General features: G+C 50.1%; 2 pseudogenes; both read left to right on the top strand.

Moving 5' to 3' along the window:
* LOC138276117 (zinc finger protein 436-like) overlaps positions 1 to 23,872 on the top strand; it is a 286,585-nt pseudogene that overhangs the window by 112,517 nt on the left and 150,196 nt on the right.
* Positions 17,417 to 18,421, top strand: LOC138276129 (zinc finger protein 436-like; annotated as a pseudogene).

The following is a 23,872-nucleotide window of genomic DNA, read 5'->3' on the forward strand; positions in this document are numbered from 1 at the left end:
ACAAGGAGTTCTTTTGCAGGAATCAAGTCTTTTTGGTCCTGAGACCTCTGGGAACAGGAGGCAAGCTCTATCCAAGCCCTTGGAGAGCATTTCTCAATACAGCCAGAGAGCAGCAAGGCAGCAGGGCAACAGCAAGGCAGCAGTCCTTCTCAGAAAAGCAGTCCAGGTCAGTCCTTTGGGCAGCCAGGCAGTTCTTCTTGGCAGGTTGCAGGTTCTGGTTCAGGGTTTCTTCTCCAGGAAGTGTCTGTGAAGTAGAGTGTCTACCTCAGAAGTGTCCGTGGTGGTAGACTCAGAGACCCTGCTTAAATACCCAAATGTGCATTTGAAGTGGGGGAGACTTCAAAGAGTGGCTTAGAAGTGCACAAGTCCCCTTTCAGTTCCATTCTGTCTACCAGTAGGGGGTGTGGCAGTCCTTTGTGTGAGGGCAGGCTACTATCCTTTGACATGTAAGTGTCAGGCCCTCCACCCTCCCAGCCCAGGAGGACCCATTCAATATGCAGATGTATGCAAGTGTGACTGAGCATCCTGTGTTTGGGGTTGTCTGAGTGAATGCACAAGGGAGCTGTCAACTAAACCTAGCCAGACGTGGATTGTAAGGCACAGAAGGATTTAAGTGTAGAGAAATGCCCACTTTATAAAAGTAGCATTTCTAAAATAGTAATATAAAATTCAACTTCACCATTAAGCAGGATTTTGTATTACCATTCTGGTTATACTAAATATGATCTGGATACTCCTTTCAGATCAGCAGCTACCACTTCAACAATGTATGAGGGTAGCCCTAATGCTATTCTATGAAAGGAGCAGGCCTCACAGCAGTGTAAAACGGATTTTAGGAGTTTTACACTTCCAGGAAACATAGAACACACATTTCCATGTCCTGCCTTTTCCCAAATAGCACCCTGCCCAATGGGCTACCTAGGGTCTACCTTAGGGGTGATTTATATGTAGAAAAAGGGGAGTTTAAGGCTTGGCATTTACTTTTAAATGCCAAGTCGAAGTGGAAGTGAAACTGCACACACAGCACTACAGTGGAAAGCCTGAGACATGGTTCGGGGTCTACTTATGTGGGTGGCACAAGCAGTGCTTCAGCCCACTAGTAGCATTTAATTTACAGGCCCTGGGTGCATGTAGTGCACTGGACTAGGGACTTACAAGGAAATGAAATAAGCCAATTGGGTATGAGCCAATGTCACCATGTTTTAAGGAGAGAGCATATGCACTTTCGCCTTGATTAGCAGTGGTAAAGTGTGCAGAGTCCTAAAGCCAGCAACAATGAGGTCAGAAAGAGAGAAGGAGGAAGGCAAAAAGTTTGGGGGTGACCCTGCAGAAAGGCCAATTCCAACAACTGGGATCTCCGTCTACGAGATTAGGAAGGCACTAGAGCACTGGTTAGCACAAGGACAGGAGGGATTGCCGATCGGTAGTATACTCTGGGATCTCCGTCTATGAGATTAAGAAAGTACTAGAGCACTGGTTAGCTCAATGAGACAAGGGATAACCAATCTTTATTTATACTCTGGGATCTCCGTCTATGAGATTAGAAAGGCACAATAGCACTGGTTAGCACAAGGACAGAAGAGTTTGCTGATCTTTCGTATATTCTGAGATCTATAGCTACGAGATTAGGAGGGCACTTGAGCACTGATTAGCACAAGGACACAGGGACTGCCGATCGCTAGCATGCTCTGGGATCTCCAGCTACGAGATTAAGAAAGCACTGGAGTCCTACTTAGTACAAGGACACAAGGGATTGCCGATCTTTAGTATACTCTGGTATCTCCGTTTATGACATTAGGGAAGTGCTAGAGCACTGGTTAGCACAAGGACACAAGGGATTGCCATTCGCTAGTATACTCTGGGATCTCCATCTATGAGATTAGGAAAGCGCTAGAGCACTGGTTAGCACAAGGACACAAGGGATTGTCGATCTTTAGCATACTCTGGGATCTCCGTCTATGAAATTAGGAAAGTGCTAGAGCACTGGTTAGCACAAGGACACAAGGGATTGACGATCTTTAGTATACTCTGTGATCTCCGTCTACGAGATTAGGAAAGCGCTAGAGCACTGGTTAGCACAAGGACACAAGGGATTGACGATCTTTAGCATACTCTGGGATCTCTGTCTACGAGATTAGGAAAGCGCTACAGCACTGGTTAGCACAAGGACACAAGGGATTGACGATCTTTAGTATACTCTGTGATCTCCATCTACGAGATTAGGAAAGCGCTAGAGCACTGTTTTTCATTTCATTTTGCCAAAGAATCTTCTTTGATAGGCTTTGGACAGTGGGCAACTAACATTAGTAATGTACAGAATGTATATCAAGCGGTCCGTCGAATGCTAGATAAAACGAAGTTAGCAACCAGGTTAGAAGTTAATTTGGATAGTTACAAAGAGTTCAGCAAATATAGTACAAAGGTCCTAAGAGGAGCAAATGGCACAGGATTCAGCTCTGTGTCACATGGATGAGTCCAAAATAGTCCTCCCATGGACCCCAAATCCCTCCTCATTTCTTGGGACATCCCCAACCCGCCTACACCTCCTAGGTGACATCCATGCATTGATCCTTTACAGTCAACCATCCTGTCCTAGTAGACATCAAAAGGGTCATTACAACCCTGGCGGACGATGTTAAAGGTGCGGTAATACCGCAAACAGGCCGGCAGACAAAAAAAGGGAATCATGACCCTGGCGGAAACCGCCAAAGACAGCCACTTTAACACACCGCCCGCCACAGCGGTACAGACAAGCAGCGCGGGGATCACCGTCAACAGACAGGCGGAAGACAATGTACCGCCCATAGTATCACAACCTACCAATCCGCCACCTTTTCTGGGGCGAATTCACCGTGGATAAAAACGCGGCGGAAACAGTTACTGCAATGGGAAAACGCTCACCTGAACACATCCCACGAGGAAGGAGGACTCCATGGAGCCCGAATTACAAATCCTACCGGCCCTTGTATTCCTACTCATCTACGAAGAGCAACGCCAGCGCCGGCGAAGACAACGGTGAGTACTGCACCTACGACATAGGGGAAGGGGGGAGGCAAAAGTTAGGGGGACACACACGAAACACCCCCACCCCCACCCTCGCATATTACAATACACACACCAATGCATTCACAAAAATCACAGTAACAACCCACAACCCCCCCGGAAGAATGCAAAGACAAAACGAAATCAGTTCAAACATTGTAATGTATCAATATACATGTCTCGAAAATATACAGATATATTATAAAATCATTCAAAAGTATATGCAGTACGAGAAGTAGTGCAGATATGCACATTTCAATGTCCGTGCACCACTAGTCCAAAAATGCATGGGCGAGGCCCACAAAAGATACCTGTCCACAAACGGACAGAACACTGCCGGGGCATCAGATCAAAATACTACAGGCACCTCAGGGGGAAGGGAAGGGGGGGCACCTCAGCCGGATGAGTGCAAAGCCAGATCCACAACGGGGCTCCATGCCCATTGATGTATCCTGGGGAGTGCAAAGCCACAGTCTCTCAAGTCTCTACAGTGGGTTGCTTGCCCACTGTACCATCCTGGGGAGTGCAAAGCCACAGTCTCTCAAGTCTCTACAGTGGGTGGGTTGCCCACTGTTATATCCTGGGGAGTGCAAAGCCACAGTCTCTCAAGTCTGTACAGTAGGTGGCTTGCCCACTGTGCCATCCTGGGGAGTGCAAAGCCACAGTCTCTCAAGTCTCTACAGTGGGTGGGTTGCCCACTGTTACATCCTGGGGAGTGCAAAGCCACAGTCTCTCAAGTCTCTACTGTGGGTGGCTTGCCCACTGTTCCATCCTGGGGAGTGCAAAGCCACAGTTTCGCAAGTAGATAACAGCCTCCACTGGTTCTGGAGGGGGACTGGTGCCCAGACTGGATTAGTCACCCCGTGAAAGTTCCTGTCCCCTCACTGTCCCAGCCTCACATGGGATAACGATGCTTGATGTGGCGGCCTTTTTATTCTTCCCCGGTGCATGCCCTGTTCAGCGGTGCTTTGCCATGGCGGTCTCTGGACTGTTCAGCTGTGCTTTGCCATGGCGGTCTCTGGACTGCTCAGCGGTGCTTTGCCATGGCGGTCTCTGGACTGTTCAGCGGTGCTTTGCCATGGCGGTCTCTGGACTGTTCAGCGGTGCTTTGCCATGGTGGTCTCTGGACTGCTCAGCGGTGCTTGCCCTGCTCAGCGGTGCTCTGCCATGGCGGTCTCTGGACTGTTCAGCTGTGCTTGCCCTGTTCAGCGGTGCTTTGCCATGGCGGTTCTGGACTGTTCAGCGGTGCTTTGCCATGGCGGTCTCTGGACTGTTCAGCTGTGCTTGCCCTGTTCAGCGGTGCTTTGCCATGGCGGATTCTGGACTGTTCAGCAGTGCTGTGCCATGGCGGTCTCTGGACTGTTCAGCGGTGCTTTGCCATGGCGGTCTCTGGACGGTTCAGCGGTGCTTTGCCATGGCGGTCTCTGGACTGTTCAGCGGTGCTTGCCCTGTTCAGTGGTGCATGCCCTGTTCAGCGGCGCTTTGCCATGGCGGTCTCTGGACTGTTCCTCGGTGCTTTGCCATGGCGGTCTCTGGACTGTTCAGCGGTGCTTTGCCATGGCGGTCTCTGGACTGTTCAGCGGTGCTTGCCCTGTTCAGCGGTGCTTTGCCATGGCGGTTCTGGACTGTTCAGCGGTGCTTTGCCATGGCGGTCTCTGGACTGTTCAGCGGTGCTTTGCCATGGCGGTCTCTGGACTGTTCAGCGGTGCTTGCCCTGTTCAGCGGTGCTTTGCCATGACGGTTCTGGACTGTTCAGCGGTGCTTTGCCATGGCGGTCTCTGGACTGTTCAGCGGTGCTTGCCCTGTTCAGCGGTGCTTTGCCATGGCGGTCTCTGGACTGTTCAGCGGTACTTGCCCTGTTCAGCGGTGCTTTGCCATGGCGGTTCTGGAATGTTCAGCGGTGCCTTGCCATGGCGGTCTCTGGACTGTTCAGCAGTGCTTGCTCTGTTCAGCGGTGCTTTGCCATGGCGGTCTCTGGACTGTTCAGTGGTGCTTTGCCATGGAGGTCTCTGGACTGTTCAGCTGTGCTTGCCCTGTTCAGCGGTGCTTTGCCATGGCAGTTCTGGACTGTTCAGCGGTGCTTTGCCATGGCGGTCTCTGGACTGTTCAGCGGTGCTTGCCCTGTTCAGCGGTGCTTTGCCATGGCGGTCTCTGGACTGTTCAGCGGTGCTTTGCCATGGTGGTCTCTGGACTGTTCAGCGGTGCTTTCTCATGGCGGTCTCTGGACTGTTCAGCGGTGCTTGCCCTGTTCAGCGGTGCTTTGCCATGGCAGTCTCTGGACTGTTCAGCGGTGCTTGCCCTGTTCAGCGGTGCTTTGCCATGGCGGTTCTGGACTGGGCATAGGTGTGTGGCATGATGTTCTCTGGACTGGGCATTGGTGTGTGGCATGACATTCTCTGGACTGGGCATTGGTGTGTGGCATGACGTTCCCTCATTGCCCAGCGGGGCTGTGGCAGCCGGGGCCCTCCTGGGCACTGACTCTGGTGGTGGTCTCCTGACCAGTGATGATACTTGGGCCCTCCTGGGCACTGACTCCGGCGGTGGCGGTGGTCTCCTGACCAGTGACGATACTTGGGCCCTCCTGGGCACTGACTCCGGCGGTGGTCTCCGGACCAGTGAGGATACTTGGGCCCTCCTGGGCAATGACTCTGCCGGTGGTCTCCGGACCAGTGACGATACTTGGGCCCTCCTGGGCAATGCCTATGGCGGTGGTCTCCGGACCAGTGACGATACTTGGGCCCTCCTGGGCAATGACTCTGGCGGTGGTCTCCGGACCAGTGACGACGGTGCTGGCGGTGGCATCCCGACCGCCGGGAAGGATGCCGGCCTTCTCCGCCGTGATGCTCACACCAGGCTGTGCAGACTTCCTCTGGCCCTTCCCCACCTTTGGAGGAGTCACAGCTGACTCTGCAATCCCCCTGGGACCCCTGTGAGTTGTTTTGCCTCCAGAAGTCTTCACAGGGTCCCGTCGGCCAGTTTCCAATTTCAGAGCCTTTACAGGGGGTGGGCTGCCAGTGCCTTGGCTCCGGGTCACACTGCCTGCCCCGGTAGCCGGTGCACTCCACACACCTTGAGCAGGCACCACTGGTATTGAAGGCGTTTTGGCTGAGGCGCTACGACGGGACTGATGAATTGGGGGGGGGGGCAAAAAGGTCAACTTTACAGAGGGACAGTTTCTGACGAACACTGGGATGGGTAGTTGGAGGGGGTCTCGGAGTGGAGGAAGAGGAGGTGGTTGTAGGAGGTGTCACTTTAGGTGTTTTGGGTGCAGGTGCAGGTACTGGAGGCTGTCGTAGGGTGGATGGATGTTGGGTGTGTGGGTGCCCGCGTTTGTGTACTTTGGGAGGGGGCGTCACAGACACACTGGGAGAGGACACAGGGGACGTGTAAACGGGAGTGGAGGTGGTGATTGCAGGTGAGCGGGGTGTGGTGCTGGGTGTTCTGTTGCGACTCCTGGTGCCTGTAGATGTAGTGCATGCAGGTGAGAGTGTAGACGAGACAGGGAGGGAGGAGGGAGACGATGAGGAGGGGGACACAGTGGAGGAAGTGGATGTTGCTGTGTCTGCATGTGGGTGATGCTTGTGTGTGTGCCTGTGGGTTGTGTGGTGCCTATGTTTGCCTGAGCTTCCCTTGTGTGTTGACGTGTGTGCATGCTGGTCTGTAGGTGTGCTTGGGATGGGCTGGGGTACAGGGGATTGGGTCTGGGTGGAGGAAGTTGGAGGGGGGAGGCTAGACACAGGGACAATGGCTGCCATCAGTGCTGAGGCCAGAGATTGGAGGGTTCGCTGAAGGACAGCCTGACCAGAATAAATGCCCTCCAGGGATGGATTACCGTGTTGCAACTCCCTTTCTACACCCTGGATGGCATTCACAATGGTAGACTGCTCAACAATGAGTGACCTGAGGAGGTCAATGGCCTCCTCACTGAGGGCAGCAGGGGTGACTGGGGCAGGGCCTGAGGTGCCTGGGGCGAAGGTGATGCCCACCCTCCTGGGTGAGCGGGCACAGGGCGAACGCTGAGGGGCTGCTGGGAGGGCGGTGCTGGTAGGGGAGGTGGCGGCTGTACCTGTAGAAGTGGGGCGCACAGATGGTGCCGCCACAAGGGAGCTCCCATCGGCGGACGAGTCTTTGTCGCTGCTTGGTGATCCGGTGGCCGACGTGAAGCTCCCCTCGCCCTCCGTCCCACTGGTGCATTCTGAGTCCGTGGTGTGGCCCTCCATGGCCATGTGGGATACAGCTCCCTCGTGCTCCGGTGCAACTGTACCTCCGCCTGATGATGCTGATGCACAAAAGAACAGGGAGAGCACAAAAAGGGTGGGGGGGAAGACAGAAGAAAGACAGGTTGAGTGCATGGCATACCGCTACCGTTGGCGGACAATACAGACACAGCCGCCCCCTGCACTACGCCGTGCTCCTGGCCTCTGCAGATGCAATTTCTGGGATCTGGCCTACATGGCTATGGTGGACATCTGCACACATGGATGCCACAGGGGCATCTATACCTGTACTTGGCACTCTACTGCGGTGGGGTGGAGTGCCACATGGCCTGCATTACGGAGGGGCCTAGCCTACGGAACTCGCCCTGGCCTAGGTACACTCACAGGCCTCCTCCCCCACCCAGACCCCTCCACTGCGCGCAAAGTCCGCAGAATGAGAGAGTACTCACCCCCTTGTGTCTGCTGTGATGCCCTCAAGCGTCCATCCAACTCAGTGTAGGCCACCGCCAGGATCTGGAACATCAGGGGGGTCATGGGGCGACGGGCACCCCTCCCACATTGGGAGGCCATCCCCAGCTGAGCCTCCGCCGTCTTCTTGCTCCTGGGGCGAATGTCCTCCCACCTTTTCCGGCAGTGGGTGCCCCATCTCTGGTGGACCCCCAGGGTCCGGACGTCCTTGGCGATGGCACGCCAAATGTCCTTCTTCTGGTGGACGCTGACCTACATGACATGCACAAGGAAAGAAGCGAAGTCATTACCAACTGCACCGTCGATGTGAGTGGCCCCCCTCCCTACCCTAGCCATGTGGCACATTCATTCACATGCATTCATGTTCCCTGAACTCTGCCCCCTTCCCTCTTACAACCAGCCCTCTCCACCCAGGCCTAGCCCATACAACGTGCTACCTGTGTACTAACCTGTTGGCCTGGAGGACCATAGAGTAGTGTGTACTGGGGGAGGACCCCGTCTACCAGTTTCTCCAACTCCTGAGCAGTGAAGGCAGGGGCCCTTTCCCCAGACACAGCAGCCATCGTCGCTTCCAGACCGAGGTCACAGCAGCACTTGCAGTGTAGGTCCTCTCCTGTCGAAGATCAGGTATCTAGTGATTGAACAGATAGAAAATGGTGGTGACGTCCGCGGCGGTGACGTCCGCGGCGGTGCGTATCATCACCGCCGGCGCACTTGTTCATTGGCTCCTGGGACCCATAGGGTCCAATGTTAACCAATGCAGCATTGTGCTGCGGTCTACGACCGCCTACCGCGACGGTGTGCAACGGCAACCCAGTTACCCCACAATCCCATTGTCCCAGTTTAGAGGTCAGGCAGCCGCCATTTCAGGGGCCCACATGGCTTCATTTACTTCTGCGTCACCCATAGCTAGGCCTACACTCAACACACATACAGGAAGGGTTTTGTGTTTGGTGTCGTCTGCTGTGTAACTGTGGGTACATACCTGGAAAAAATTGACTCGATCGTCGCTGTTGTCCTTCCTAGGCAACGTCAGTTGGGACATGTGAGGAGATGACGGAATCCTCCGGTGTACCGACCGCTGGTGGACCTGTTGACAATGGAGGGGCGACATTTAATCATCACCTACAGGTTTGACCGTGCCACTATCCAGGAACTATGTACCCAGTTGGAGCCAGACCTGATGTCACCAATCCGCCATCCCACTGGAATACCCCCTGATGTGCAGGTGCTGTCAGTGCTCCATTTCCTTGCAAGTGGGTCTTTTCAGACAACAGTGGCCATGGCATCAGGGATGTCCCAGCTTATGTTTTCCAACGTGCTGTCCAGAGTGTTGTCTGCCCTGCTGAAACACGTAAGGAGATACATTATTTTCCCTGAGGTGGAGGATTTGGCTACAGTGAAAGGTGACTTCTATGCCCTTGGACATATCCCCAACATCATAGGTGCTACTGATGGGGCACATGTAGCTCTGGTCCCCCCCCACAGGAGTGAACAGGTGTACAGGAACAGGAAGAGTTATCATTCTATGAATGTACAGATGGTATGTTTGGCCGACCAGTACATCTCCCAGGTTAATGCTATGTTCCCTGGCTCAGTGCATGACGCCTACATCCTGCGAAATAGCAGCATCCCTGATATGTTGGGTCAACTCCAGAGGCACCCTGTGTGGCTATTAGGGGACTCTGGTTACCCCAACCTGTCCTGGCTATTGACCCCAGTGAGGAATCCCAGGACCAGGGCAGAGGAACGGTACAATGAGGCCCACGGGCGGACTAGGAGGGTGATCGAACGCACCTTCGGCCTCCTTAAGGCCAGGTTCAGGTGCCTCCATATGACAGGTGGTTCCCTATTCTACTCACCGAAGAAGGTGTGCCAGATCATCATCGCCTGCTCGATGCTTCATAATTTGGCTTTGCAGCGCCAGGTGCCTTTTCTGCAGGAGGATGGTCCAGATGACGGTGTTGTGGCAGCTCTGGAGCCTGTGGACAGTGATGAGGAGGAAGCTGAGGAAGAAGACAACGACAACAGGGAGTCAGTCATACAGCAATATTTCCAGTGACACACAGATGAGAACATTTTCATTTTTACCATTACATTCACTGTCACACGTCTTCCTCTATCCTGTATGTAATTTCATGGGATTATTTGGTAACTGAGTTGTTTATTTCCATTACGGTTTCACAGGTGTGGTAACCAAGGTGTGTCATCTGCATGCATCCTTCAAGGAATTGTGATGTGTGACATTGGTATGTTGCCTTTACAACTAAAAACGCATTTTGACACTGTCATTGATAATACATTTTACCAAATCATAGACTGACTCCAGATTGTTTTGTGGTTCAAGGGTGTTTATTTAAGTGCTAAAAAATGGAGGGGGGTTGTAAAATGGTGATGGGTGATGGTGGAGGAATGTCCATGGCAGAGTCCAGTTTATTAGTCTCACAGGTGCACTGCCCATATGGGCATAGGAAGTGGAGCTGGGGCAGTTTAAGTATGGACAGGGTAACAAAGTGGGACAGTGGGAGGACAATCAGGGTGGTCTAATTTCCTGGCGGGGGTCTTGCCATCTTGCTCTGTCCTGTTCCTGGATCTCAGGGACCGCTTGCGTGGTGGTTGTCCGTGTGCAGGGGGTGGGGTGCTGGTGTGGTGGTCCTGTGGCGGGGCGTCCTGTCCACTAGCGCCGGCAGAGGTGGTGGGCAGTTCATCGTCCATGCTAGTGTCAGGGGCCCCTTGGAGTGCCACGGTGTCCCTCAAGGTCTGCTGTATGTCCTTCAGCCCCCCTACGATGGTGCCCAAGGCGGAGCTGATGGTCCTGAGCTCCTCCCTGAACCCCAAATACTGGTCCTCCTGCAGGCGCTGGGTCTCCGGAAACTTGACCAGGACCGTCGCCATCGTCTCCTGGGAGTGGTGGTATGCTCCCATGATGGAAGATAGGGCCTCGTGGAGAGTGGGTTCCCTTGGCCTGTCCGCCCCCTGTCGCACAGCAGCCCTCCCAGTTTCCCTGTGTTCCTGGGCCTCCGTCCCCTGGACCGTGTGCCCACTACTACTGCCCCCAGGTCCCTGTTGTTGTTGGGGTGGTGGGTTATCCTGGGTTCCCTGTAGTGGTGGACACACAGCTGATTGACCTGTCCTGGGTACGGAGGTTTGGGCCCGCTGGGTGGTTGCTATACTGGTGTTACCAGAGGGTGGAAGGTCAGTGTTGGGCTGTGCCTGTGCAAGGGGAACCGACTGTCCCGAGGCCCACGATGGTCAGGGCTAGTCATCAGGCTCCAGTAGGGAAGAGCTGCTATCGTCACTGTGGGCCTCTTCTGTGGGTGGAGTGGAGATGTCTGGACCCTCCGGTGTAGTGACGGTCCTTTGTGATCCTGCAGGGGCATAAGAGCATGATTATTGCATGTGTGTGAGTCATGGTGTGCAATGGGTGGCTCACCGTGTACACCAGTGCAAGCATTCCTATGTGGGGGCTTCTGTGATGATGGTTGGGGGGTTTTCTGGGCATGTGCAGTGGGCATGCTTTAGTGCTGGGTGTCCATGCTTAGTTGTGTCATGCAGGGCTTGGTGTTGGGATGTGTGGTTTGTGTTATGAGTACATTAGTGAGGAGTTTGAGTGATAGGGGAGGGGGTGAGGGTGGGGGTGTGTGATAGCATGCAGGTAGGGTGGGGGATATGATAGTTAAGATTTGACTTACCAGTGTCCATTCCTCCACCGACTCCTCCGAGGCCCTCTGGATGCATGATGGTCAAGACTTGCTCCTCCCATGTTGTTAGTTGTAGGGGAGGAAGTGGGGGTCCGCCGCCAGTCCGCTGAACCGCGATGTTGTGCCTGGAGACCGTTGAATGCACCCTCCCCCGTAGGTCGTTCCACCTCTTCCTGATGTCCTCCCGATTTTTTGGGTGCTGTCCCACAGCCTTGACCCTGTCCACTATTCTGCGCCATAGCTCCATCTTCCTGGCTATGGATGTGTGCTGCACCTGTGAGCCAAATAGCTGTGGCTCTACCAGGACGATTTCCTCCACCATGACCCTGAGCTCCTCCTCGGAAAAGCGGGGGTGTCTTTGGCGTGCCATGGGGTGGTGTGTGTGATGTGTGGGGCGGTGTGAGCGTTGATGTGTGTGGTGATGTGTAGTGGTGTGTGGTGTTTTGTGCGTGGATGTTGTGTGGGTGATGGTGTTGTGTGCCTCTGTGTGGTGGGGTTGTCTATGCTGTGCTGTCTCTCTGGCCTTCGTCAAAGTTTTTGGTCGTAGGGGTTTGTGGGTGATGTGGGTGTGTGTTTTATATTGTGTTGGGTGTGTGGGAGTGTTGTTTGTATGCGTATCAGGTGTGTGTATTTGGAATTGGCCAATGTGGTGGTGTTTTGGAGATGTGTGTGTATTTTGAGTGCGGCGGTGTGTACCGCCAATGGAATACCGCGGTTGAAAGACCTCCGTGTGGATTCATGGGTCGTAATAGCATGGGCGTGTTTCTGTTGGCGTGGAGGATTTGTTTTCGCCAGTTTAACACTGACCTTTGGTGTGGCGGAGTTGTGTGGGTGTCTGAATTTCGGCGGTTTCCGAAATGTGGGTCATAATAGCTGTGGCGGAATTCCGCGGCCGCGGCGGTGTATTGGCGGTCTTCTGCATGGCTGTAAGCGGCTTTTACCGCCAATGTTGTAATGACCCCACAAGTGTTTTGCCCACTTGTTTTTAATGTACGTTTTTGCAATCATTAATCTTGTGTCCCCAACATTAGTCTAAGCCTCCATAGGTCTGTTTCTTACATCAACTCCAGCAGGACAGAATTAGTGAAATATTGCTTGATAAGTTTTAATCCCTTCTCTGCCAGGCCTTTCCCCCTCCTGGGCCGAGCCTTTTTTTGGCTATTTGGGGCAGTTCGCGCTTAGGCCTTCATAACTTTTTCTCCACATAAGTTACCCATGCCAAATTTGTGTCCTTTTTTTCCAACATCCTAGGGATTCTAGAGGTACCCAGACTTTGTGGGTTCCCCTGAAGGAGACAAAGAAATTAGCCAAAATACAGCGAAAAGTTCGTTTTTTAAAACAAAAATGGGACAAAATGGCTGCAGAAGAAGGCTTGTGGTTTTTTCCCTGAAAATAGCTTAAACAAAGGGTTTGCAGCACTACAATCACCATCTACCCAGTTTTCAGGAACAGGCAGACTTGAATCAGAAAACCCAATTTTTCAACACAATTTTGGCATTTTACTGGGACATACCCAATTTTTACTATTTTTGGGCTTTCAGCCTCCTTTCAGTTAGTGACAGGAATGGGTGTGAAACCAATGATGGATCCAAACATTTCTGAAAAGTAGACAAAATTCTGAATTCCGCAAGGGGTCATTTGTATAGATCCTACAAGTATTTCCTACAGAAAATAACAGCTGAAATATAAGAATATTGAAATTGAGGTGAAAAAAAAAACAGCCATTTTCCCCCATGTTTTACTCTGTAACTCTTTCCTGCGATGTCAGATTTTTTAAAGCAATATACTGTTACATATGCTGGACTCTTCTGGTTGCGGGGATATATAGGGCTTGTAGGTTCATCAAGAACCCTAGGTACCCAGAGCCAATAAATGAGCTGCATCTTGCAATGGGTTTTCATTCTATACCGGGTATGCAGCAATTAATTTGCTGAAATATGAAAAGTGTAAAATAGCTATCAAGAAAACCTTTGTATTTCCAAAATGGGCATAAGATAAGGTGTTGAGAAGCAGTGCTTATTTGCACATCTCTGAATTCCGGGGTGCCCATACTAGCATGTGAATTACAGGGCATTTCTCAAATTGACGTCTTTTTTACACACTGTCCTACATTTGGAAGGAAAAAATAACATTTGTTTTGCTATTCTGTGTTCCCCCAAGTCTCCAGATAAAAATGGTACCTCAATTGCGTGAGGCCTAATGCTAGCGACAGGAAACACAGCATGAACACATCACATTTTTACATTGAAATCTGACATGTTTTTTGCAAAGTGGCTAGCTGTTGATTTTGGCCTCTAGTTCATCCGGCACCTAGGGACACCTACCAAACCTGCACATTTTTCAAAACAAGACACCTAGGGGAATCCAAGATAGGGTGACTTGTGGGGCTCTGACCAGGTTCTGTTACCCAGAATCCTTTGCAAACCTCACAATTTGGGCAAAAAACACTTTTTCCTCACATTTCACTGACAGAAAGTTCTGGAATTTGAGAGGAGCCACAAATTTCCTTCCACCCAGAGTTTCCCCAAGTCTCCCGATAAAAATGGTACCTGACTTGTGTTTGTAGGCCTAGTGCCCGCAACAGGAAATGCCCCAAAACACAACGTGGACACATCACATTTTCCCAAAGAAAACAGAGCTGTTTTTTGCAAAGTGCCTAACTGTGGGTTTTGGCCTCAAGCTCAGCCGGCACCTAGGGAAACCTACCAAACCTGCGCATTTATGAAGAATAGACACCTAGGGGAATCCAAGATGGGGTGATTTGTGGGACTCTGGCCAGGTTCTGTTACCCAGAATCCTTTGCAAAACTCAAAATATCTGCAAAAAAACACTTTTTCCTCTCATTTCGGTGACTGAAAGTTCTGGAATCTGAGAGGACCCACACATTTCCTTCCACACAGTATTCCCCAAGTCTCCCGATAAAAATGGTACCTCACTTGTGGGTAGGCCTAATACCCGTGACAGGAAATGCTGCAAAACACTATGTGGACACATCAAAATTATCAAATACAAAACTAACTGTTTTTGCGGGGGGATCTGCGTTTTTGGTCCTGGGCTCAGCAGCCATATAGGGAAACCTACAAAGGATACATTTCGGAAAACTAGACAGCCAGGGCAGTCCAGGGAGGTGTGACTTGCGTGGATCCCCCAATGTTTTCTTACTCAGAATCCTCAGCAAACCTCTAATTTAGTTTCTGTGTGGGATGACAGCACCGGGACAAATTGCCTACCACCCAACGTTCCCCTCAGTCTTCCGGTAAAAATGATACCTCACTTGTGTAGGTGGGCTGAGTGCTTGTGACAGGGAAGAGCCAAAAAGATGTCGAAATTGAGGGGGAACCAAAGTGGGTCCAAAAGGCCAGTTTGAAAAATAACATTTTTAGATTGAGAAGTGCAGCAGAATTGTTATCGGTATAGATGAGACAATGCTGGGTGGTAGGAATTTTGTGGATTCCTGCAGATTCCGGAAGGTTCCATCACAAAAATTTAGGAAAAATGTGTGGTTTCCTGCAAAGTTGGAGGTTTGATGGGCATTGTGGGTAAGAAAATGGTGCGGGGTGCATGTGAAGCACACCACCCTGGAATCACCCAGATGTTTATTTTTCAGATGTGTCTAGGTCTTGTGGATTTTTCTACATGGCAGCGTCCCAAAGTCCACAAAGTGCAGCCCTCACCAATACAAGTAGGACGATTTTGAGAGTTAGCCATGCTGTCATGGCCCTAATGTAAAACCAGAACCCCAAATAATCAAATATCCCCTTGCTTGTCATGGGATAAGATGTTTTAATGTGTGGGGGAGCTGAAAGACTGTTACCTCCTTCAGTTGGGGTGGCATAACCAGGCCCATACAGGTTGGTGGCCACCATCCCACTATTTTTTGTTTTTTTTCAATTCCCTGGCATCTAATAAACTTTCTGCCCCCCAGGGTGTGGATTGGGGGTAATTGCCCCATCTGCCCACTGGTGGGCAGAACAACTTTGGCCCCATTTATTCGGGGTGGGGGTATAGACATACCCCTACCCTCTTATATTGAAAAAATAATCTTCCCTAGTCTCTGGTGGGCTTTTCGCTCCCCTTGGGGGCCAATGGGCCTTCCAAAAATAGTCCAATCTGCTCCCAAGGGGGGCAGATATGGCCAACAGTAATGTGCCCCCATGGGGAGCAACCCTTGCCGAAGGGGCTGTCCCCCCAAACAAAACACACACAAATACACACACCAATCCTTGGTGCCAAAGTGGTTTCTGCCCCCCTGAGGTGCAAATCAGCCTAATAGAAATAGGCCAATCTGCCCCCAAGGGGAGTAGAAATGGCCTAAAATGAATTTGCCCCCCCCCCAGGGGAGCGACCCTTATCTAAGGGATCATTCCCCTTGCGTGACATTGGCGCAAAAAAAAAAAAAATCCCCGGTGCCTAGTGGTTTTTGCTCTCCTTGGTGGCAGATCGGCCTAATAAAAATAGGCTGATCTGCCCCCAAGGGGAGCAGAAATGACCTAAAGTAAATTCCCCCACCCCCCCAGGGGAACAACCCTTGCCTAAGGGGTCACTACCCTTGCATGAAGTTGCCGCAAAAAGAATAAAGATCACTGGTGCCTAGTGGTTTCTGCCCCGGGGGGGGCAGAAATGGCCTAACATAAATCCCCCCACCCCGGGGAGCGACCCTTGCCTAAGGGGTCGCTCCCCTTGCGTGAAATTTGCCTTAAAAAAAAACTCCCTGGTGTCTAATGGTTTCTGCCCACCTAAGGAGTCGCTCCCCAAATGAGAGAAAAAAAACAAAAAAATAATAATAAATTGGCCTGGCACCTAGAGGTTTCTGCCTCCCCGGGTGCAGATCGGCCTAATAACAATTGGCTGATCTACCCCCGGGGTGAGGCAGAAAAGGCCTTGAAAAAAATTGGCCCCTTGGAAGGCGACCCTTGCCCAAGGGGTCGCTCCCCTTATGCCAATTTCTAAATATACAACAAATCCCTGGTGTCTAGTGGGCATTTCAGAAGCCGGGTCGCTTCACAATCTGGCTGCTGAAATGCTCTGAGAGATTTCAAAGGGAAGGAAACTGAAAGCTGAGTTTCAGTGTGATGGGAGGTGACCTCTGATAAGGTCAGTGCGCGATTGCGTGCTGACATCATCAGATGTCACTGGGGGGGGGTCAGCGGGGTTGGGAGGGAATCCCGCGGAGAGAGCGCTAGCGCTTCCTCCGAGCTTATGTGCCAGGACGTAATGGTTACGTCCTCAGCACAGGAGCACTGTCCAGGTGGATGTAACCATTACGTCCCCAGCACAGAACGGGTTAAAGATGTCTTTTACAACCAGTAAAATATTCTGTATTCACATTCCATTACGTTTCCATTTAACAATTCTCAATCTCAAAACAGGAAACAAGCCTTGAATACACAAAATCAGTGCAGTCAGAAACTGAAGAACCTGAACAGAAATGGCTGATCCTGGAAGAAGCAGTTAAGGGCAATTCAGTGAATTTAAGAGTCTTAGTTGTGTGCCTCCACGCCACAAGACTAAGAAATGACTGCTAGAATTTTAATGCAACAACACTCCTTTACCTTACATCCTGTGTAAACCAGTATCCAACACCGGCTTTCATCATGTGTTTGGTATGATGGGTTTACTGCAGTGCTCTGCTTCGTAAAATGATAAGAGACCACCATTCAGTGCTCTAGGTGTATTGTAAACTCTTTCTGGCCAAACCACAGCAACCAGAGAAAAGTACAACGGAGCGGAGCCAGACAACTGAAATATAAAGGAAAGATGAATTCTGCTGCCTAAAATACAGAGGACTGTCCTAATTAGCACGAACCAGGAGGCGGAAGAATGTTACTTGCAAGTGAGTGAAACCATTATCTAATCTAAAGACTCAATCACCCACAAAATAAGCCTTACACCTATTATGGGTGTGATAAGTATTTAGTGACCATTGTATTTTATTGTATCAGAAATCAAATGTGCAAAATACCACACCTGTACAGGGAGTGTGAGAATATGGCTTTATCGGGCATGTTGGCCCTTCAGGAAACACAGTCATGGGCTGAAGACAAATATATACCAGACCCACAGACACTAACCAAGAAAGAAACATCACACACACTCAGTGAGAGCTTTAGTTTGTCATCAGAACTAAAGCACCATCAGCAAACACACAAAGGGATAAAACCATACGAGTGCAGTGAATGTGTGAAGAGCTTTAGTGAGTTATCAGCTCTAAAAAGACATCAGCGAATACACACAGGGGAAAACCTATTCAAGTGCAGTGAATGTGTGAAGAGCTTTAGATTGGTCTCACACCTACAAAGTCATCAACGAACACACACAGGGGAAAAGCCATTCAGGTGCAGTGAATATGTGAAGAGCTTTAGTCTGTTATCACACCCACGAAACCATCAGTGAACACACACAGGGGAAAAGCCATTCAAGTGCAGTGAATGTGTGAATAGTTTTAGTCGGTTATCAAGCCTACAAAAGACATCAGCGTATGCACACAGGGGAAAAACCATTCAAATGAACTGAAAGTGTGAAGAGCTTTAGACAATCAGGACAACTAAAATAGCATCAAAGAACACACAGAGGAGAAACACAATACAATTGCCATGATTGTGGAAGTAGTTTTAGTGAATCCACAAGCCTCAGGATTCATCAGCGATCTCACACACACAGGAAAAAAAATACCATTGCAGTGAGTGTGTGAAGAGTTTTAGCCGGTCATCACACCTGCAAGAACATCAGCGAACACACACTGGGGAAAAACCATACAACTGCAGTGAATGCTCAAGCAGTTTTAGTTTTTCCTCTTCGTTAAAGAAACATCAAAGACCACACACACAAGAAAAACCCTTCAAATGTACCCAATGTGTGAAGAGTTGGAGTCAGTTATCAAACCTACAGATACATCAGTGAACACACACTGGGGAAAAACCATTTAGCTGCAGTGAATGTGTGAAGAGCTTTAGGCGTTATCACACCTCCAAAGCCATCAGCAGACTCACATAATTTATTGAGATGCAGCACATCTGGCAATAATTTAAGTACATCAACAATAATACTGATCTCTCTGTGGACACACACAGGAGCTAAAAAGTGCAGCTATTGTGCGATGAAGGAATTACAGAAAATTATAAAATTACAAATATGTGGAACATTCAAATACCAGATGATAAAGAGCAGATGATAGAAGACCTGATTCGAGCTAATTGTAGGATTATAAAAGTGCACGTACGAAATAAGATTTTTAGTTGAAGGGGTGAACCACAAAAGTCACTAAATAAACCCAAGCGTAACCCCAGACAGGCTTATTTTAGGAGCAATGTGTACAGCATTCTTGCAGCACTCTAACAGTAATAAAGTGAAAACACAATGCAAGAAGAAAAACTATTTGGAAAAATAGAGGATATTTTAATATTAAACTGGCACCATGGCAACAAAAATTCAATCAATAGAATTAGTGTTATGCTTTTACGATTTTGGTAAAAAATAGCACAAAATGGTGTGAGGCACAAATTGTGGGTATCTGATTGCTCAGGACCGGGACAAATTCCCAAGTTCAGGCTGACCGCGATGAAGTGCGGGCCAGATCAAGGCCCAGGTTCTTCCTGCTGGAAGGTTTGCCTTGTGACTGATGTGATGATGTTGCTGTGTGGCTCAGCAGGGCCCTGCGTCGGCCTGTACTTGCTGTTTTGGACCTGGTGAAGCCACCGCTCGGGAGCTGTGTGGTGCTGTGATGCAAGTCTGCATCACCCTGTACTGGGTCTGGTGAAGCCACCGCTCGGGAGCTGTGTGGTGCTGTGATGCAAGACTGCATCACCCTGTCCTGGGTCTGGTGAATCGCCGATTGGGAGTTGTGTGGTGCTGTGATGCAAGTCTGCATCACCCTGTCCTGGGTCTGGTGAATCGCCGATTGGGAGTTGTGTGGTGCTGTGATGCAAGACTGCATCACCCTGTACTGGGTCTGGTGAATCGCCGATTGGGAGTTGTGTGGTGCTGTGATGCAAGTCTGCATCACCCTGTCCTGGGTCTGGTGAATCGCCGATTGGGAGTTGTGTGGTGCTGTGATGCAAGTCTGCATCACCCTGTACTGGGTCTGGTGAAGCCACCGCTCGGGAGCTGTGTGGTGCTGTGATGCAAGACTGCATCACCCTGTCCTGGGTCTGGTGAATCGCCGATTGGGAGTTGTGTGGTGCTGTGATGCAAGTCTGCATCACCCTGTCCTGGGTCTGATGAATCGCCGATTGGGAGTTGTGTGGTGCTGTGATGCAAGACTGCATCACCCTGTACTGGGTCTGGTGAATCGCCGATTGGGAGTTGTGTGGTGCTGTGATGCAAGTCTGCATCACCCTGTCCTGGGTCTGGTGAATCGCCGATTGGGAGTTGTGTGGTGCTGTGATGCAAGTCTGCATCACCCTGTCCTGGGTCTGGTGAATCGCCGATTGGGAGTTGTGTGGTGCTGTGATGCAAGTCTGCATCACCCTGTACTGGGTCTGGTGAATCGCCGATTGGGAGTTGTGTGGTGCTGTGATGCAAGTCTGCATCACCCTGTACTGGGTCTGGTGAATCGCCGATTGGGAGTTGTGTGGTGCTGTGATGCAAGTCTGCATCACCCTGTCCTGGGTCTGGTGAAGCCACCGCTCGGGAGCTGTGTGGTGCTGTGATGCAAGTCTGCATCACCCTGTCCTGGGTCTGATGAATCGCCGATTGGGAGTTGCGTGGTGCCTTTATGTGAGGCTCTGCTTCGAGTTCGGTGGAGCCGAGGATCGGGAGCTGCATGGTGCCAATTTGTTCAAATGTTACTGTGCTTTACTCAACAGTTCTTATATTTTAAAAATGCAGTGCCTAGATTCAGACAAACTGATTAGTACACTAATATTATGCGTCTGGTCCAGTAAATCTGCTGACCAGGAGCTGGGTTGTGCTTTGCTACAAGGCCCTGGGTCATCATGCGCTGGATTTGGTGAAGCCGTCAGTTGAGCATTGAGGAGTGGCCTCTGACTCCAGCCAAGGGTCCAAGACCTGGAGGACAACACTTGAGGGGTGAGGACTCAGTCCCACAAAAGCCACGGAGTTGAATATATAGGTGTGGAGGTATTGTTTATTCTCTTCTTTTGATACTTGATCCATCCCCCATGAGTCTGAAAAGGATAAAATCCCATGTAATGTAAAAACCTCCTCAAAGTGGCATTTTCAAAATAGCAAGTTAAAATAGAACTTTAAAATTAAAGAGGATTTTAATTTATAATTCACATGAGTGGAAGAGGTATTTCTCCAGTTGTTGTCAAACTGAAGTTATCACTTATTAAATGTAATAAGGTAACTGTAGAATGTATCCCACATGCCCACACAGATTACTCCACTCCGTAGTGCAAGTAGGCGTTCTTTTTTTATTGCTGTATATTTTTCTAACCATAAACACTTGTTAGGTGCTGGTGTAGCAAACACCAGAATTCCCGAGGGGTGCGAGAGAAGTGATGCTTTTTTCCATCATCACATGCATCTATAAATGCACCAACCACAGTGACACTTCCCAGAGGTGTACAACATCGAGCCAGTCCCTTGGGAGATTTGATTGCTCAACACTGACTATGTAAATTAATCCAAGTTAGATTAGTATTGTGTAAATGCATTTTTGAATTTTTTAGATTGAGAGAATCATTCAACCAAATCAACAGTGGCAGGTCTAAATTGGTGCATGGTGGAGAAATTATTGATAGAAGAAACAGCTATTAAAAAGTGAAGGTTTTAATAGATTTCGGAAGGCATACCAATTAGGTAAAGATTGAGTGTTGATCAGTGAATAATTCCAGTTGTTAGGATCTCGACTCAAAAGTCAACCACCTGCCTAATGTTTCTGGAACCTCAGCACTGCAAGAAAAAATCTGTATTCAGAGAAGAAGGGACACAAATGAAACTGGGTCTTGTCTATGCTAAAAAAAGGAAAACCTATTTTGGGAGGTGAATGCATATCTTTGAAAAGAATATGCTGCCTCGTGCGCACAGAGTTCACAATTAAGATGCAGTTCAGACTTCTTCAGACCACAAATACGATTGACGGCAGCGTTCTGAATCATCTGAAAATGGCTTGTGTGTTGCTGGAACCACAAAACACAGGGCATTCCCAAAGTCCAATGTCACGCATAAAGCAGTCCAGCAGTAAAATATGCACATCTTAAGGAAAAAAAACAGAAATGTCTACTGTGAGAAAGTAGCCTCTTTCTAGCCTTGTTACCCCCACTTTTGGCCTGTTTGTGAGTGTATGTCAGTGTGTTTTCACTGTCTCACTGGGATCCTGCTAGCCAGGGCCCAGTGCTCATAGTGAAAACCCTATGTTTTCAGTATGTTTGTTATGTGTCACTGGGACCCTGCTAGTCAGGACCCCAGTGCTCATAAGTTTGTGGCCGATATGTGTGTGTTCCCTGTGTGGTGCCTAACTGTCTCACTGAGGCTCTGCTAACCAGAACCTCAGTGGTTATGCTCTCTCATTTCTTTCAAATTGTCACTAACAGGCTAGTGACCAATTTTACCAATTTACATTGGCTTACTGGAACACCCTTATAATTCCCTAGTATATGGTACTGAGGTACCCAGGGTATTGGGGTTCCAGGAGATCCCTATGGGCTGCAGCATTTCTTTTGCCACCCATAGGGAGCTCTGACAATTCTTACACAGGCCTGCCACTGCAGCCTGAGTGAAATAACGTCCACGTTATTCCACAGCCATTTTACACTGCACTTAAGTAACTTATAAGTCACCTATATGTCTAACCTTTACCTGGTAAAGGTTAGGTGCAAAGTTACTTAGTGTGAGGGCACCCTGGCACTAGCCAAGGTGCCCCCACATTGTTCAGGGCAAATTCCCCGGACTTTGTGAGTGCGGGGACACCATTACACGCGTGCACTACATATAGGTCACTACCTATATGTAGCTTCACAATGGTAACTCCGAATATGGCCATGTAACATGTCTATGATCATGGAATTGCCCCCTCTATGCCATCCTGGCATAGTTGGCACAATCCCATGATCCCAGTGGTCTGTAGCACAGACCCTGGTACTGCCAAACTGCCTTTCCTGGGGTTTCACTGCAGCTGCTGCTGCTGCCAACCCCTCAGACAGGTTTCTGCCCCCCTGGGGTCAAGCCAGGCTTGTCCCAGGATGGCAGAACAAAGGACTTCCTCTGAGAGAGGGTGTTACACCCTCTCCCTTTGGAAAATGGTGTGAAGGCAGGGGAGGAGTAGCCTCCCCCAGCCTCTGGAAATGCTTTCATGGGCACATTTGTGCCCAATTCTGCATAAGCCAGTCTACACCGGTTCAGGGGACCCCTTAGACCTGCTCTGGCGCGAAACTGGACAAAGGAAAGGGGAGTGACCACTCCCCTGACCTGCACCTCCCCTGGGAGGTGTCCAGAGCTCCTCCAGTGTGCTCCAGACCTCTGCCATCTTGGAAACAGAGGTGCTGCTGGCACACTGGACTGCTCTGAGTGGCCAGTGCCACCAGGTGACGTCAGAGACTCCTTCTGATAGGCTCCTTCAGGTGTTGCTAGCCTATCCTCTCTCCTAGGTAGCCAAACCCTCTTTTCTGGCTATTTAGGGTCTCTGTCTCTGGGGAAACTTTAGATAATGAATGCAAGAGCTCATCAGAGTTCCTCTGCATCTCTCTCTTCACCTTCTGCCAAGGAATCGACTGCTGACCGCGCTGGAAGCCTGCAAAACTGCAACATAGTAGCAAAGACGACTACTGCAACTCTGTAACGCTGATCCTGCCGCCTTCTCGACTGTTTTCCTGGTGGACTGTTTTCCTGGCGGAAATCCTTTGTGCACAGCCAAGCCTGGGTCCACGGCACTCTAACCTGCATTGCACGACTTTCTAAGTTGGTCTCCGGCGACGTGGGACTCCTTTGTGCAACTTCGGCAAGCACCATTTCACGCATCCTCGTAGTGCCTGTTTCTGGCACTTCTCCAGGTGCTACCTGCTGCTAAGAGGGCTCCGTGTCTTGCTCGACGTCCCTTCTATCTCCTGGTCCAATTTGCGACCTCCTGGTCCCTCCTGGGCCACAGCAGCATCCAAAAACGCTAAACGCACGATTTGCAGCTAGCAAGGCTTTGTTGGCGTTCTTTCGGCGGGAAAACACTTCTGCACGACTCTCCACGGCGAGAGGGATCCGTCCACCAAAGGGGAAGTCTCTAGCCCTTTTCGTTCCTGCAGAAACCGCAGCTTCTTCTGTCCAGTAGAAGCTTCTTTGCACCCACAGCTGGCATTTCCTGGGCATTTGCCCATCTCCGACTTGCTTGTGACTTTTGGACTTGGTCCCCTTGTTCCACAGGTACCCTAGATTGGAAATCCACAGTTGTTGCATTGTTGGTTTGTGTCTTTCCTGCATTATTCCTCTATCACGACTTCTTTGTCTTTTGGGGAACTTCAGTGCAATTTGCACTCACTTTTCAGGGTCTTGGGG

The sequence above is a fragment of the Pleurodeles waltl genome, unplaced genomic scaffold (genome assembly GCF_031143425.1).
Source record: "Pleurodeles waltl isolate 20211129_DDA unplaced genomic scaffold, aPleWal1.hap1.20221129 scaffold_37, whole genome shotgun sequence".
In the NCBI taxonomy this organism is placed as follows: domain Eukaryota; kingdom Metazoa; phylum Chordata; class Amphibia; order Caudata; family Salamandridae; genus Pleurodeles; species Pleurodeles waltl.